Source organism: Schistocerca gregaria, unplaced genomic scaffold (genome assembly GCF_023897955.1).
Source record: "Schistocerca gregaria isolate iqSchGreg1 unplaced genomic scaffold, iqSchGreg1.2 ptg000180l, whole genome shotgun sequence".
NCBI classification, from domain to species: domain Eukaryota; kingdom Metazoa; phylum Arthropoda; class Insecta; order Orthoptera; family Acrididae; genus Schistocerca; species Schistocerca gregaria.
In genome coordinates this window covers 1,087,720-1,100,356 of record NW_026061730.1, presented here as the reverse complement: position 1 = coordinate 1,100,356, position 12,637 = coordinate 1,087,720, and the positions used below count along the sequence as shown (strand labels likewise).

The 12,637-nt window shown below is 49.3% G+C and overlaps 8 non-coding genes across 8 annotated transcripts; all 8 read left to right on the top strand.

The window, feature by feature from the left end:
• The first annotated feature begins 710 nt into the window (after positions 1-710).
• On the top strand, positions 711-784 carry Trnaa-ggc (transfer RNA alanine (anticodon GGC)). The gene has a single exon. It is a non-coding gene; the product is annotated as a tRNA-Ala (tRNA).
• A 2,868-nt stretch (positions 785-3,652) lies between these two features.
• Trnaa-ggc (transfer RNA alanine (anticodon GGC)) lies at positions 3,653-3,726 on the top strand. The gene has a single exon. It is a non-coding gene; the product is annotated as a tRNA-Ala (tRNA).
• A 1,386-nt stretch (positions 3,727-5,112) lies between these two features.
• Positions 5,113-5,186, top strand: Trnaa-ggc (transfer RNA alanine (anticodon GGC)). Its single transcript has one exon. It is a non-coding gene; the product is annotated as a tRNA-Ala (tRNA).
• Positions 5,187-6,572: 1,386 nt separating this feature from the next.
• Positions 6,573-6,646, top strand: Trnaa-ggc (transfer RNA alanine (anticodon GGC)). Its single transcript has one exon. It is a non-coding gene; the product is annotated as a tRNA-Ala (tRNA).
• Positions 6,647-8,032: 1,386 nt separating this feature from the next.
• Trnaa-ggc (transfer RNA alanine (anticodon GGC)) lies at positions 8,033-8,106 on the top strand. Its single transcript has one exon. It is a non-coding gene; the product is annotated as a tRNA-Ala (tRNA).
• A 1,386-nt stretch (positions 8,107-9,492) lies between these two features.
• Positions 9,493-9,566, top strand: Trnaa-ggc (transfer RNA alanine (anticodon GGC)). The gene has a single exon. It is a non-coding gene; the product is annotated as a tRNA-Ala (tRNA).
• A 1,397-nt stretch (positions 9,567-10,963) lies between these two features.
• Trnaa-ggc (transfer RNA alanine (anticodon GGC)) lies at positions 10,964-11,037 on the top strand. Its single transcript has one exon. It is a non-coding gene; the product is annotated as a tRNA-Ala (tRNA).
• Positions 11,038-12,434: 1,397 nt separating this feature from the next.
• Positions 12,435-12,508, top strand: Trnaa-ggc (transfer RNA alanine (anticodon GGC)). The gene has a single exon. It is a non-coding gene; the product is annotated as a tRNA-Ala (tRNA).
• Positions 12,509-12,637: the final 129 nt, after the last annotated feature.

Below are 12,637 nucleotides of genomic sequence, written 5' to 3'. Positions count from 1 at the left end.
TTTGTGACCGCCCTTTCAATTTAAGACGTTCAAAACAGACGGAATTTGCATTCGTAATACCAGAGCATCGAAACTACTTGGAACTCTTGTGTATATGAACGTGTCCGCGCCTTTGTATTCTGGTACCTTCGCCGCTACAAACCAACCAACCATCGTGTCCGTGCACATCAGAGTCGCAAAGAATGGAGAATAGCCAGGCTTGGTCGTGTGTGTAGCTGTAGCTCAGTTGGCAGATCGTACGCTTAGCGTGTGAACGGTCTCGGGTTCAATCCCCGGCTCCTCCATGTTTTGTGTTCAGTGCATGGTAAGTGTTGGTCGCGGCGAACATAAACGCACGCAAGAAGTTGCAAAACCAGCGTCACAGACTGATATGATGTATACTGTCATAAGGAGAGCAAGATGTAAGTGTGGGGACCGGCTGTTATCGTGGTGTCATCGAGTGCAGATCTGTCTTAGGTATCACGGCTTAACGTCATTGAAGTCTAGAGGTGGACAACACGTTCGTCTTACTCAGAGCGGTGTCTGAACTCTATTTTCGACGTTATGCGTGCCACTTTCATTGTGGCCAACTACGATTCGATACAGAATGCACGAAACCTGAAAGACACCCTCACTGATACATAGAGAGTAGTGTTTGTCTGCGGAATAATGGGAGTGCAAGGGTCTGTGACGTTGATATGACTGTATGTAGCACTACTAGTTATCGGGGCGGTGGGCGTAGCTCAGATGGTAGAGCGCTCGCTTGGCGTGCGAGAGGTACTGGGATCGATACCCAGCGCCTCCAGAATTTTTAATGCACCTACATGAGCACCTTGCCATGCAAGTGGAATAATTCCCAACCGGCAGAGGTGTGTAGGCAGATACAAGCGAACGATTAGCATCCACAATTGCGCCGATTTCACGTAAATCCCTCTGCACGTTCCCATTCTTTGCGTGCAGTCGGCTGCTACTGGTGTTGCTGGTTGTGACTGCTGATAACAGATGCCGTAGCAATCAATTCATGGAGTGAGTTGTATGTTTTGCGATAGTCTGTCTCTGACAAGGAAGCACAGGTGATATAGGTGCGAACACAGGAAGCTTGCAGCCCCTCGCTGCCTGCAGACACAGAGCAGCCACACTAGAAGAGCGGCCTAAGCCGTAGGCGAAATGTGCTCATTCGCTTTGGCGCGACGTCGAACTATAAATAAGGCTGTCACTAGCGTGAGCGTTGCGTGAGCGTCGTGTAAAGTCGGAAAAGTCATCTGCATGGGTGATTGCCAAGTTTGGGGAGCGTTTCGTAGTACGATCAGTGCAATGGGGACGCGGAAACTTGTTGTGTCCCAGTGTTTTGCAGTTGGACGACAAGAGTTTTACACAGTAGCAAAGAGCGAGGCACTGAGTTGGCATGAACAATGGAGAGCACAATGGGGCTCGAGATGTGCTTGTTACCTCAGGTGCTGTGTGATTGTGGACAAGGAGTGAAATGGACCAATTTGTGACCGCCCTTTCAATTTAAGACGTTCAAAACAGACGGAATTTGCATTCGTAATACCAGAGCATCGAAACTACTTGGAACTCTTGTGTATATGAACGTGTCCGCGCCTTTGTATTCTGGTACCTTCGCCGCTACAAACCAACCAACCATCGTGTCCGTGCACATCAGAGTCGCAAAGAATGGAGAATAGCCAGGCTTGGTCGTGTGTGTAGCTGTAGCTCAGTTAGCAGATCGTTCGCTTAGCGTGTGAACGGTCTCGGGTTCAAGCCCCGGCTCCTCCATGTTTTGTGTTCAGTGCATGGTAAGTGTTGGTCGCGGCGAACATAAACGGACGCAAGAAGTTGCAAAACCAGCGTCACAGACTGATATGATGTATACTGTCATAAGGAGAGCAAGATGTAAGTGTGGGGACCGGCTGTTATCGTGGTGTCATCGAGTGCAGATCTGTCTTAGGTATCACGGCTTAACGTCATTGAAGTCTAGAGGTGGACAACACGTTCGTCTTACTCAGAGCGGTGTCTGAACTCTATTTTCGACGTTATGCGTGCCACTTTCATTGTGGCCAACTACGATTCGATACAGAATGCACGAAACCTGAAAGACACCCTCACTGATACATAGAGAGTAGTGTTTGTCTGCGGAATAATGGGAGTGCAAGGGTCTGTGACGTTGATATGACTGTATGTAGCACTACTAGTTATCGGGGCGGTGGGCGTAGCTCAGATGGTAGAGCGCTCGCTTGGCGTGCGAGAGGTACTGGGATTGATACCCAGCGCCTCCAGAATTTTTAATGCACCTACATGAGCACCTTGCCATGCAAGTGGAATAATTCCCAACCGGCAGAGGTGTGTAGGCAGATACAAGCGAACGATTAGCATCCACAATTGCGCCGATTTCACGTAAATCCCTCTGCACGTTCCCATTCTTTGCGTGCAGTTGGCTGCTACTGGTGTTGCTGGTTGTGACTGCTGATAACAGATGCCGTAGCAATCAATTCATGTAGTGAGTTGTATGTTTTGCGATAGTCTGTCTCTGACAAGGAAGCACAGGTGATATAGGTGCGCACACAGGAAGCTTGCAGCCCCTCGCTGCCTGCAGACACAGAGCAGCCACACTAGAAGAGCGGCCTAAGCCGTAGGCGAAATGTGCTCATTTGCTTTGGCGCGACGTCGAACTATAAATAAGGCTGTCACTAGCGTGAGCGTTGCGTGAGCGTCGTGTAAAGTCGGAAAAGTCATCTGCATGGGTGATTGCCAAGTTTGGGGAGCGTTTCGTAGTACGATCAGTGCAATGGGGACGCGGAAACTTGTTGTGTCCCAGTGTTTTGCAGTTGGACGACAAGAGTTTTACACAGTAGCAAAGAGCGAGGCACTGAGTTGGCATGAACAATGGAGAGCACAATGGGGCTCGAGATGTGCTTGTTACCTCAGGTGCTGTGTGATTGTGGACAAGGAGTGAAATGGACCAATTTGTGACCGCCCTTTCAATTTAAGACGTTCAAAACAGACGGAATTTGCATTCGTAATACCAGAGCATCGAAACTACTTGGAACTCTTGTGTATATGAACGTGTCCGCGCCTTTGTATTCTGGTACCTTCGCCGCTACAAACCAACCAACCATCGTGTCCGTGCACATCAGAGTCCCAAAGAATGGAGAATAGCCAGGCTTGGTCGTGTGTGTAGCTGTAGCTCAGTTGGCAGATCGTACGCTTAGCGTGTGAACGGTCTCGGGTTCAATCCCCGGCTCCTCCATGTTTTGTGTTCAGTGCATGGTAAGTGTTGGTCGCGGCGAACATAAACGCACGCAAGAAGTTGCAAAACCAGCGTCACAGACTGATATGATGTATACTGTCATAAGGAGAGCAAGATGTAAGTGTGGGGACCGGCTGTTATCGTGGTGTCATCGAGTGCAGATCTGTCTTAGGTATCACGGCTTAACGTCATTGAAGTCTAGAGGTGGACAACACGTTCGTCTTACTCAGAGCGGTGTCTGAACTCTATTTTCGACGTTATGCGTGCCACTTTCATTGTGGCCAACTACGATTCGATACAGAATGCACGAAACCTGAAAGACACCCTCACTGATACATAGAGAGTAGTGTTTGTCTGCGGAATAATGGGAGTGCAAGGGTCTGTGACGTTGATATGACTGTATGTAGCACTACTAGTTATCGGGGCGGTGGGCGTAGCTCAGATGGTAGAGCGCTCGCTTGGCGTGCGAGAGGTACTGGGATCGATACCCAGCGCCTCCAGAATTTTTAATGCACCTACATGAGCACCTTGCCATGCAAGTGGAATAATTCCCAACCGGCAGAGGTGTGTAGGCAGATACAAGCGAACGATTAGCATCCACAATTGCGCCGATTTCACGTAAATCCCTCTGCACGTTCCCATTCTTTGCGTGCAGTCGGCTGCTACTGGTGTTGCTGGTTGTGACTGCTGATAACAGATGCCGTAGCAATCAATTCATGGAGTGAGTTGTATGTTTTGCGATAGTCTGTCTCTGACAAGGAAGCACAGGTGATATAGGTGCGAACACAGGAAGCTTGCAGCCCCTCGCTGCCTGCAGACACAGAGCAGCCACACTAGAAGAGCGGCCTAAGCCGTAGGCGAAATGTGCTCATTCGCTTTGGCGCGACGTCGAACTATAAATAAGGCTGTCACTAGCGTGAGCGTCGTGTAAAGTCGGAAAAGTCATCTGCATGGGTGATTGCCAAGTTTGGGGAGCGTTTCGTAGTACGATCAGTGCAATGGGGACGCGGAAACTTGTTGTGTCCCAGTGTTTTGCAGTTGGACGACAAGAGTTTTACAAAGTAGCAAAGAGCGAGGCACTGAGTTGGCATGAACAATGGAGAGCACAATGGGGCTCGAGATGTGCTTGTTACCTCAGGTGCTGTGTGATTGTGGACAAGGAGTGAAATGGAATAATTTGTGACCGCCCTTTCAATTTAAGACGTTCAAAACAGACGGAATTTGCATTCGTAATACTAGAGCATCGAAACTACTTGGAACTCTTGTGTATATGAACGTGTCCGCGCCTTTGTATTCTGGTACCTTCGCCGCTACAAACCAACCAACCATCGTGTCCGTGCACATCAGAGTCGCAAAGAATGGAGAATAGTCAGGCTTGGTCGTGTGTGTAGCTGTAGCTCAGTTGGCAGATCGTTCGCTTAGCGTATGAACTGTCTCGGGTTCAAGCCCCGGCTCCTCCATGTTTTGTGTTCAGTGCATGGTAAGTGTTGGTCGCGGCGAACATAAACGCACGCAAGAAGTTGCAAAACCAGCGTCACAGACTGATATGATGTATACTGTCATAAGGAGAGCAAGATGTAAGTGTGGGGACCGGCTGTTATCGTGGTGTCATCGAGTGCAGATCTGTCTTAGGTATCACGGCTTAACGTCATTGAAGTCTAGAGGTGGACAACACGTTCGTCTTACTCAGAGCGGTGTCTGAACTCTATTTTCGACGTTATGCGTGCCACTTTCATTGTGGCCAACTACGATTCGATACAGAATGCACGAAACCTGAAAGACACCCTCACTGATACATAGAGAGTAGTGTTTGTCTGCGGAATAATGGGAGTGCAAGGGTCTGTGACGTTGATATGACTGTATGTAGCACTACTAGTTATCGGGGCGGTGGGCGTAGCTCAGATGGTAGAGCGCTCGCTTGGCGTGCGAGAGGTACTGGGATCGATACCCAGCGCCTCCAGAATTTTTAACGCACCTACATGAGCACCTTGCCATGCAAGTGGAATAATTCCCAACCGGCAGAGGTGTGTAGGCAGATACAAGCGAACGATTAGCATCCACAATTGCGCCGATTTCACGTAAATCCCTCTGCACGTTCCCATTCTTTGCGTGCAGTCGGCTGCTACTGGTGTTGCTGGTTGTGACTGCTGATAACAGATGCCGTAGCAATCAATTCATGGAGTGAGTTGTATGTTTTGCGATAGTCTGTCTCTGACAAGGAAGCACAGGTGATATAGGTGCGAACACAGGAAGCTTGCAGCCCCTCGCTGCCTGCAGACACAGAGCAGCCACACTAGAAGAGCGGCCTAAGCCGTAGGCGAAATGTGCTCATTCGCTTTGGCGCGACGTCGAACTATAAATAAGGCTGTCACTAGCGTGAGCGTCGTGTAAAGTCGGAAAAGTCATCTGCATGGGTGATTGCCAAGTTTGGGGAGCGTTTCGTAGTACGATCAGTGCAATGGGGACGCGGAAACTTGTTGTGTCCCAGTGTTTTGCAGTTGGACGACAAGAGTTTTACACAGTAGCAAAGAGCGAGGCACTGAGTTGGCATGAACAATGGAGAGCACAATGGGGCTCGAGATGTGCTTGTTACCTCAGGTGCTGTGTGATTGTGGACAAGGAGTGAAATGGACCAATTTGTGACCGCCCTTTCAATTTAAGACGTTCAAAACAGACGGAATTTGCATTCGTAATACTAGAGCATCGAAACTACTTGGAACTCTTGTGTATATGAACGTGTCCGCGCCTTTGTATTCTGGTACCTTCGCCGCTACAAACCAACCAACCATCGTGTCCGTGCACATCAGAGTCGCAAAGAATGGAGAATAGTCAGGCTTGGTCGTGTGTGTAGCTGTAGCTCAGTTGGCAGATCGTTCGCTTAGCGTATGAACTGTCTCGGGTTCAAGCCCCGGCTCCTCCATGTTTTGTGTTCAGTGCATGGTAAGTGTTGGTCGCGGCGAACATAAACGCACGCAAGAAGTTGCAAAACCAGCGTCACAGACTGATATGATGTATACTGTCATAAGGAGAGCAAGATGTAAGTGTGGGGACCGGCTGTTATCGTGGTGTCATCGAGTGCAGATCTGTCTTAGGTATCACGGCTTAACGTCATTGAAGTCTAGAGGTGGACAACACGTTCGTCTTACTCAGAGCGGTGTCTGAACTCTATTTTCGACGTTATGCGTGCCACTTTCATTGTGGCCAACTACGATTCGATACAGAATGCACGAAACCTGAAAGACACCCTCACTGATACATAGAGAGTAGTGTTTGTCTGCGGAATAATGGGAGTGCAAGGGTCTGTGACGTTGATATGACTGTATGTAGCACTACTAGTTATCGGGGCGGTGGGCGTAGCTCAGATGGTAGAGCGCTCGCTTGGCGTGCGAGAGGTACTGGGATCGATACCCAGCGCCTCCAGAATTTTTAACGCACCTACATGAGCACCTTGCCATGCAAGTGGAATAATTCCCAACCGGCAGAGGTGTGTAGGCAGATACAAGCGAACGATTAGCATCCACAATTGCGCCGATTTCACGTAAATCCCTCTGCACGTTCCCATTCTTTGCGTGCAGTCGGCTGCTACTGGTGTTGCTGGTTGTGACTGCTGATAACAGATGCTGTAGCAATCAATTCATGGAGTGAGTTGTATGTTTTGCGATAGTCTGTCTCTGACAAGGAAGCACAGGTGATATAGGTGCGAACACAGGAAGCTTGCAGCCCCTCGCTGCCTGCAGACACAGAGCAGCCACACTAGAAGAGCGGCCTAAGCCGTAGGCGAAATGTGCTCATTCGCTTTGGCGCGACGTCGAACTATAAATAAGGCTGTCACTAGCGTGAGCGTCGTGTAAAGTCGGAAAAGTCATCTGCATGGGTGATTGCCAAGTTTGGGGAGCGTTTCGTAGTACGATCAGTGCAATGGGGACGCGGAAACTTGTTGTGTCCCAGTGTTTTGCTGTTGGACGACAAGAGTTATACACAGTAGCAAAGAGCGAGGCACTGAGTTGGCATGAACAATGGAGAGCACAATGGGGCTCGAGATGTGCTTGTTACCTCAGGTGCTGTGTGATTGTGGACAAGGAGTGAAATGGACCAATTTGTGACCGCCCTTTCAATTTAAGACGTTCAAAACAGACGGAATTTGCATTCGTAATACTAGAGCATCGAAACTACTTGGAACTCTTGTGTATATGAACGTGTCCGCGCCTTTGTATTCTGGTACCTTCGCCGCTACAAACCAACCAACCATCGTGTCCGTGCACATCAGAGTCGCAAAGAATGGAGAATAGTCAGGCTTGGTCGTGTGTGTAGCTGTAGCTCAGTTGGCAGATCGTTCGCTTAGCGTATGAACTGTCTCGGGTTCAAGCCCCGGCTCCTCCATGTTTTGTGTTCAGTGCATGGTAAGTGTTGGTCGCGGCGAACATAAACGCACGCAAGAAGTTGCTAAACCAGCGTCACAGACTGATATGATGTATACTGTCATAAGGAGAGCAAGATGTAAGTGTGGGGACCGGCTGTTATCGTGGTGTCATCGAGTGCAGATCTGTCTTAGGTATCACGGCTTAACGTCATTGAAGTCTAGAGGTGGACAACACGTTCGTCTTACTCAGAGCGGTGTCTGAACTCTATTTTCGACGTTATGCGTGCCACTTTCATTGTGGCCAACTACGATTCGATACAGAATGCACGAAACCTGAAAGACACCCTCACTGATACATAGAGAGTAGTGTTTGTCTGCGGAATAATGGGAGTGCAAGGGTCTGTGACGTTGATATGACTGTATGTAGCACTACTAGTTATCGGGGCGGTGGGCGTAGCTCAGATGGTAGAGCGCTCGCTTGGCGTGCGAGAGGTACTGGGATCGATACCCAGCGCCTCCAGAATTTTTAACGCACCTACATGAGCACCTTGCCATGCAAGTGGAATAATTCCCAACCGGCAGAGGTGTGTAGGCAGATACAAGCGAACGATTAGCATCCACAATTGCGCCGATTTCACGTAAATCCCTCTGCACGTTCCCATTCTTTGCGTGCAGTCGGCTGCTACTGGTGTTGCTGTTTGTGACTGCTGATAACAGATGCCGTAGCAATCAATTCATGGAGTGAGTTGTATGTTTTGCGATAGTCTGTCTCTGACAAGGAAGCACAGGTGATATAGGTGCGAACACAGGAAGCTTGCAGCCCCTCGCTGCCTGCAGACACAGAGCAGCCACACTAGAAGAGCGGCCTAAGCCGTTGGCGAAATGTGCTCATTCGCTTTGGCGCGACGTCGAACTATAAATAAGGCTGTCACTAGCGTGAGCGTCGTGTAAAGTCGGAAAAGTCATCTGCATGGGTGATTGCCAAGTTTGGGGAGCGTTTCGTAGTACGATCAGTGCAATGGGGACGCGGAAACTTGTTGTGTCCCAGTGTTTTGCAGTTGGACGACAAGAGTTTTACACAGTAGCAAAGAGCGAGGCACTGAGTTGGCATGAACAATGGAGAGCACAATGGGGCTCGAGATGTGCTTGTTACCTCAGGTGCTGTGTGATTGTGGACAAGGAGTGAAATGGACCAATTTGTGACCGCCCTTTCAATTTAAGACGTTCAAAACAGACGGAATTTGCATTCGTAATACTAGAGCATCGAAACTACTTGGAACTCTTGTGTATATGAACGTGTCCGCGCCTTTGTATTCTGGTACCTTCGCCGCTACAAACCAACCAACCATCGTGTCCGTGCACATCAGAGTCGCAAAGAATGGAGAATAGTCAGGCTTGGTCGTGTGTGTAGCTGTAGCTCAGTTGGCAGATCGTTCGCTTAGCGTATGAACTGTCTCGGGTTCAAGCCCCGGCTCCTCCATGTTTTGTGTTCAGTGCATGGTAAGTGTTGGTCGCGGCGAACATAAACGCACGCAAGAAGTTGCTAAACCAGCGTCACAGACTGATATGATGTATACTGTCATAAGGAGAGCAAGATGTAAGTGTGGGGACCGGCTGTTATCGTGGTGTCATCGAGTGCAGATCTGTCTTAGGTATCACGGCTTAACGTCATTGAAGTCTAGAGGTGGACAACACGTTCGTCTTACTCAGAGCGGTGTCTGAACTCTATTTTCGACGTTATGCGTGCCACTTTCATTGTGGCCAACTACGATTCGATACAGAATGCACGAAACCTGAAAGACACCCTCACTGATACATAGAGAGTAGTGTTTGTCTGCGGAATAATGGGAGTGCAAGGGTCTGTGACGTTGATATGACTGTATGTAGCACTACTAGTTATCGGGGCGGTGGGCGTAGCTCAGATGGTAGAGCGCTCGCTTGGCGTGCGAGAGGTACTGGGATCGATACCCAGCGCCTCCAGAATTTTTAACGCACCTACATGAGCACCTTGCCATGCAAGTGGAATAATTCCCAACCGGCAGAGGTGTGTAGGCAGATACAAGCGAACGATTAGCATCCACAATTGCGCCGATTTCACGTAAATCCCTCTGCACGTTCCCATTCTTTGCGTGCAGTCGGCTGCTACTGGTGTTGCTGTTTGTGACTGCTGATAACAGATGCCGTAGCAATCAATTCATGGAGTGAGTTGTATGTTTTGCGATAGTCTGTCTCTGACAAGGAAGCACAGGTGATATAGGTGCGAACACAGGAAGCTTGCAGCCCCTCGCTGCCTGCAGACACAGAGCAGCCACACTAGAAGAGCGGCCTAAGCCGTAGGCGAAATGTGCTCATTCGCTTTGGCGCGACGTCGAACTATAAATAAGGCTGTCACTAGCGTGAGCGTTGCGTGAGCGTCGTGTAAAGTCGGAAAAGTCATCTGCATGGGTGATTGCCAAGTTTGGGGAGCGTTTCGTAGTACGATCAGTGCAATGGGGACGCGGAAACTTGTTGTGTCCCAGTGTTTTGCAGTTGGACGACAAGAGTTTTACACAGTAGCAAAGAGCGAGGCACTGAGTTGGCATGAACAATGGAGAGCACAATGGGGCTCGAGATGTGCTTGTTACCTAAGGTGCTGTGTGATTGTGGACAAGGAGTGAAATGGACCAATTTGTGACCGCCCTTTCAATTTAAGACGTTCAAAACAGACGGAATTTGCATTCGTAATACTAGAGCATCGAAACTACTTGGAACTCTTGTGTATATGAACGTGTCCGCGCCTTTGTATTCTGGTACCTTCGCCGCTACAAACCAACCAACCATCGTGTCCGTGCACATCAGAGTCGCAAAGAATGGAGAATAGTCAGGCTTGGTCGTGTGTGTAGCTGTAGCTCAGTTGGCAGATCGTTCGCTTAGCGTATGAACTGTCTCGGGTTCAAGCCCCGGCTCCTCCATGTTTTGTGTTCAGTGCATGGTAAGTGTTGGTCGCGGCGAACATAAACGCACGCAAGAAGTTGCAAAACCAGCGTCACAGACTGATATGATGTATACTGTCATAAGGAGAGCAAGATGTAAGTGTGGGGACCGGCTGTTATCGTGGTGTCATCGAGTGCAGATCTGTCTTAGGTATCACGGCTTAACGTCATTGAAGTCTAGAGGTGGACAACACGTTCGTCTTACTCAGAGCGGTGTCTGAACTCTATTTTCGACGTTATGCGTGCCACTTTCATTGTGGCCAACTACGATTCGATACAGAATGCACGAAACCTGAAAGACACCCTCACTGATACATAGAGAGTAGTGTTTGTCTGCGGAATAATGGGAGTGCAAGGGTCTGTGACGTTGATATGACTGTATGTAGCACTACTAGTTATCGGGGCGGTGGGTGTAGCTCAGATGGTAGAGCGCTCGCTTGGCGTGCGAGAGGTACTGGGATCGATACCCAGCGCCTCCAGAATTTTTAACGCACCTACATGAGCACCTTGCCATGCAAGTGGAATAATTCCCAACCGGCAGAGGTGTGTAGGCAGATACAAGCGAACGATTAGCATCCACAATTGCGCCGATTTCACGTAAATCCCTCTGCACGTTCCCATTCTTTGCGTGCAGTCGGCTGCTACTGGTGTTGCTGGTTGTGACTGCTGATAACAGATGCTGTAGCAATCAATTCATGGAGTGAGTTGTATGTTTTGCGATAGTCTGTCTCTGACAAGGAAGCACAGGTGATATAGGTGCGAACACAGGAAGCTTGCAGCCCCTCGCTGCCTGCAGACACAGAGCAGCCACACTAGAAGAGCGGCCTAAGCCGTAGGCGAAATGTGCTCATTCGCTTTGGCGCGACGTCGAACTATAAATAAGGCTGTCACTAGCGTGAGCGTTGCGTGAGCGTCGTGTAAAGTCGGAAAAGTCATCTGCATGGGTGATTGCCAAGTTTGGGGAGCGTTTCGTAGTACGATCAGTGCAATGGGGACGCGGAAACTTGTTGTGTCCCAGTGTTTTGCAGTTGGACGACAAGAGTTTTACACAGTAGCAAAGAGCGAGGCACTGAGTTGGCATGAACAATGGAGAGCACAATGGGGCTCGAGATGTGCTTGTTACCTCAGGTGCTGTGTGATTGTGGACAAGGAGTGAAATGGACCAATTTGTGACCGCCCTTTCAATTTAAGACGTTCAAAACAGACGGAATTTGCATTCGTAATACCAGAGCATCGAAACTACTTGGAACTCTTGTGTATATGAACGTGTCCGCGCCTTTGTATTCTGGTACCTTCGCCGCTACAAACCAACCAACCATCGTGTCCGTAAACATCAGAGTCGCAAAGAATGGAGAATAGCCAGGCTTGGTCGTGTGTGTAGCTGTAGCTCAGTTGGCAGATCGTACGCTTAGCGAGTGAACGGTCTCGGGTTCAAGCCCCGGCTCCTCCATGTTTTGTGTTCAGTGCATGGTAAGTGTTGGTCGCGGCGAACATAAACGCACGCAAGAAGTTGCAAAACCAGCGTCACAGACTGATATGATGTATACTGTCATAAGGAGAGCAAGATGTAAGTGTGGGGACCGGCTGTTATCGTGGTGTCATCGAGTGCAGATCTGTCTTAGGTATCACGGCTTAACGTCATTGAAGTCTAGAGGTGGACAACACGTTCGTCTTACTCAGAGCGGTGTCTGAACTCTATTTTCGACGTTATGCGTGCCACTTTCATTGTGGCCAACTACGATTCGATACAGAATGCACGAAACCTGAAAGACACCCTCACTGATACATAGAGAGTAGTGTTTGTCTGCGGAATAATGGGAGTGCAAGGGTCTGTGACGTTGATATGACTGTATGTAGCACTACTAGTTATCGGGGCGGTGGGCGTAGCTCAGATGGTAGAGCGCTCGCTTGGCGTGCGAGAGGTACTGGGATCGATACCCAGCGCCTCCAGAATTTTTAACGCACCTACATGAGCACCTTGCCATGCAAGTGGAATAATTCCCAACCGGCAGAGGTGTGTAGGCAGATACAAGCGAACGATTAGCATCCACAATTGCGCCGATTTCACGTAAATCCCTC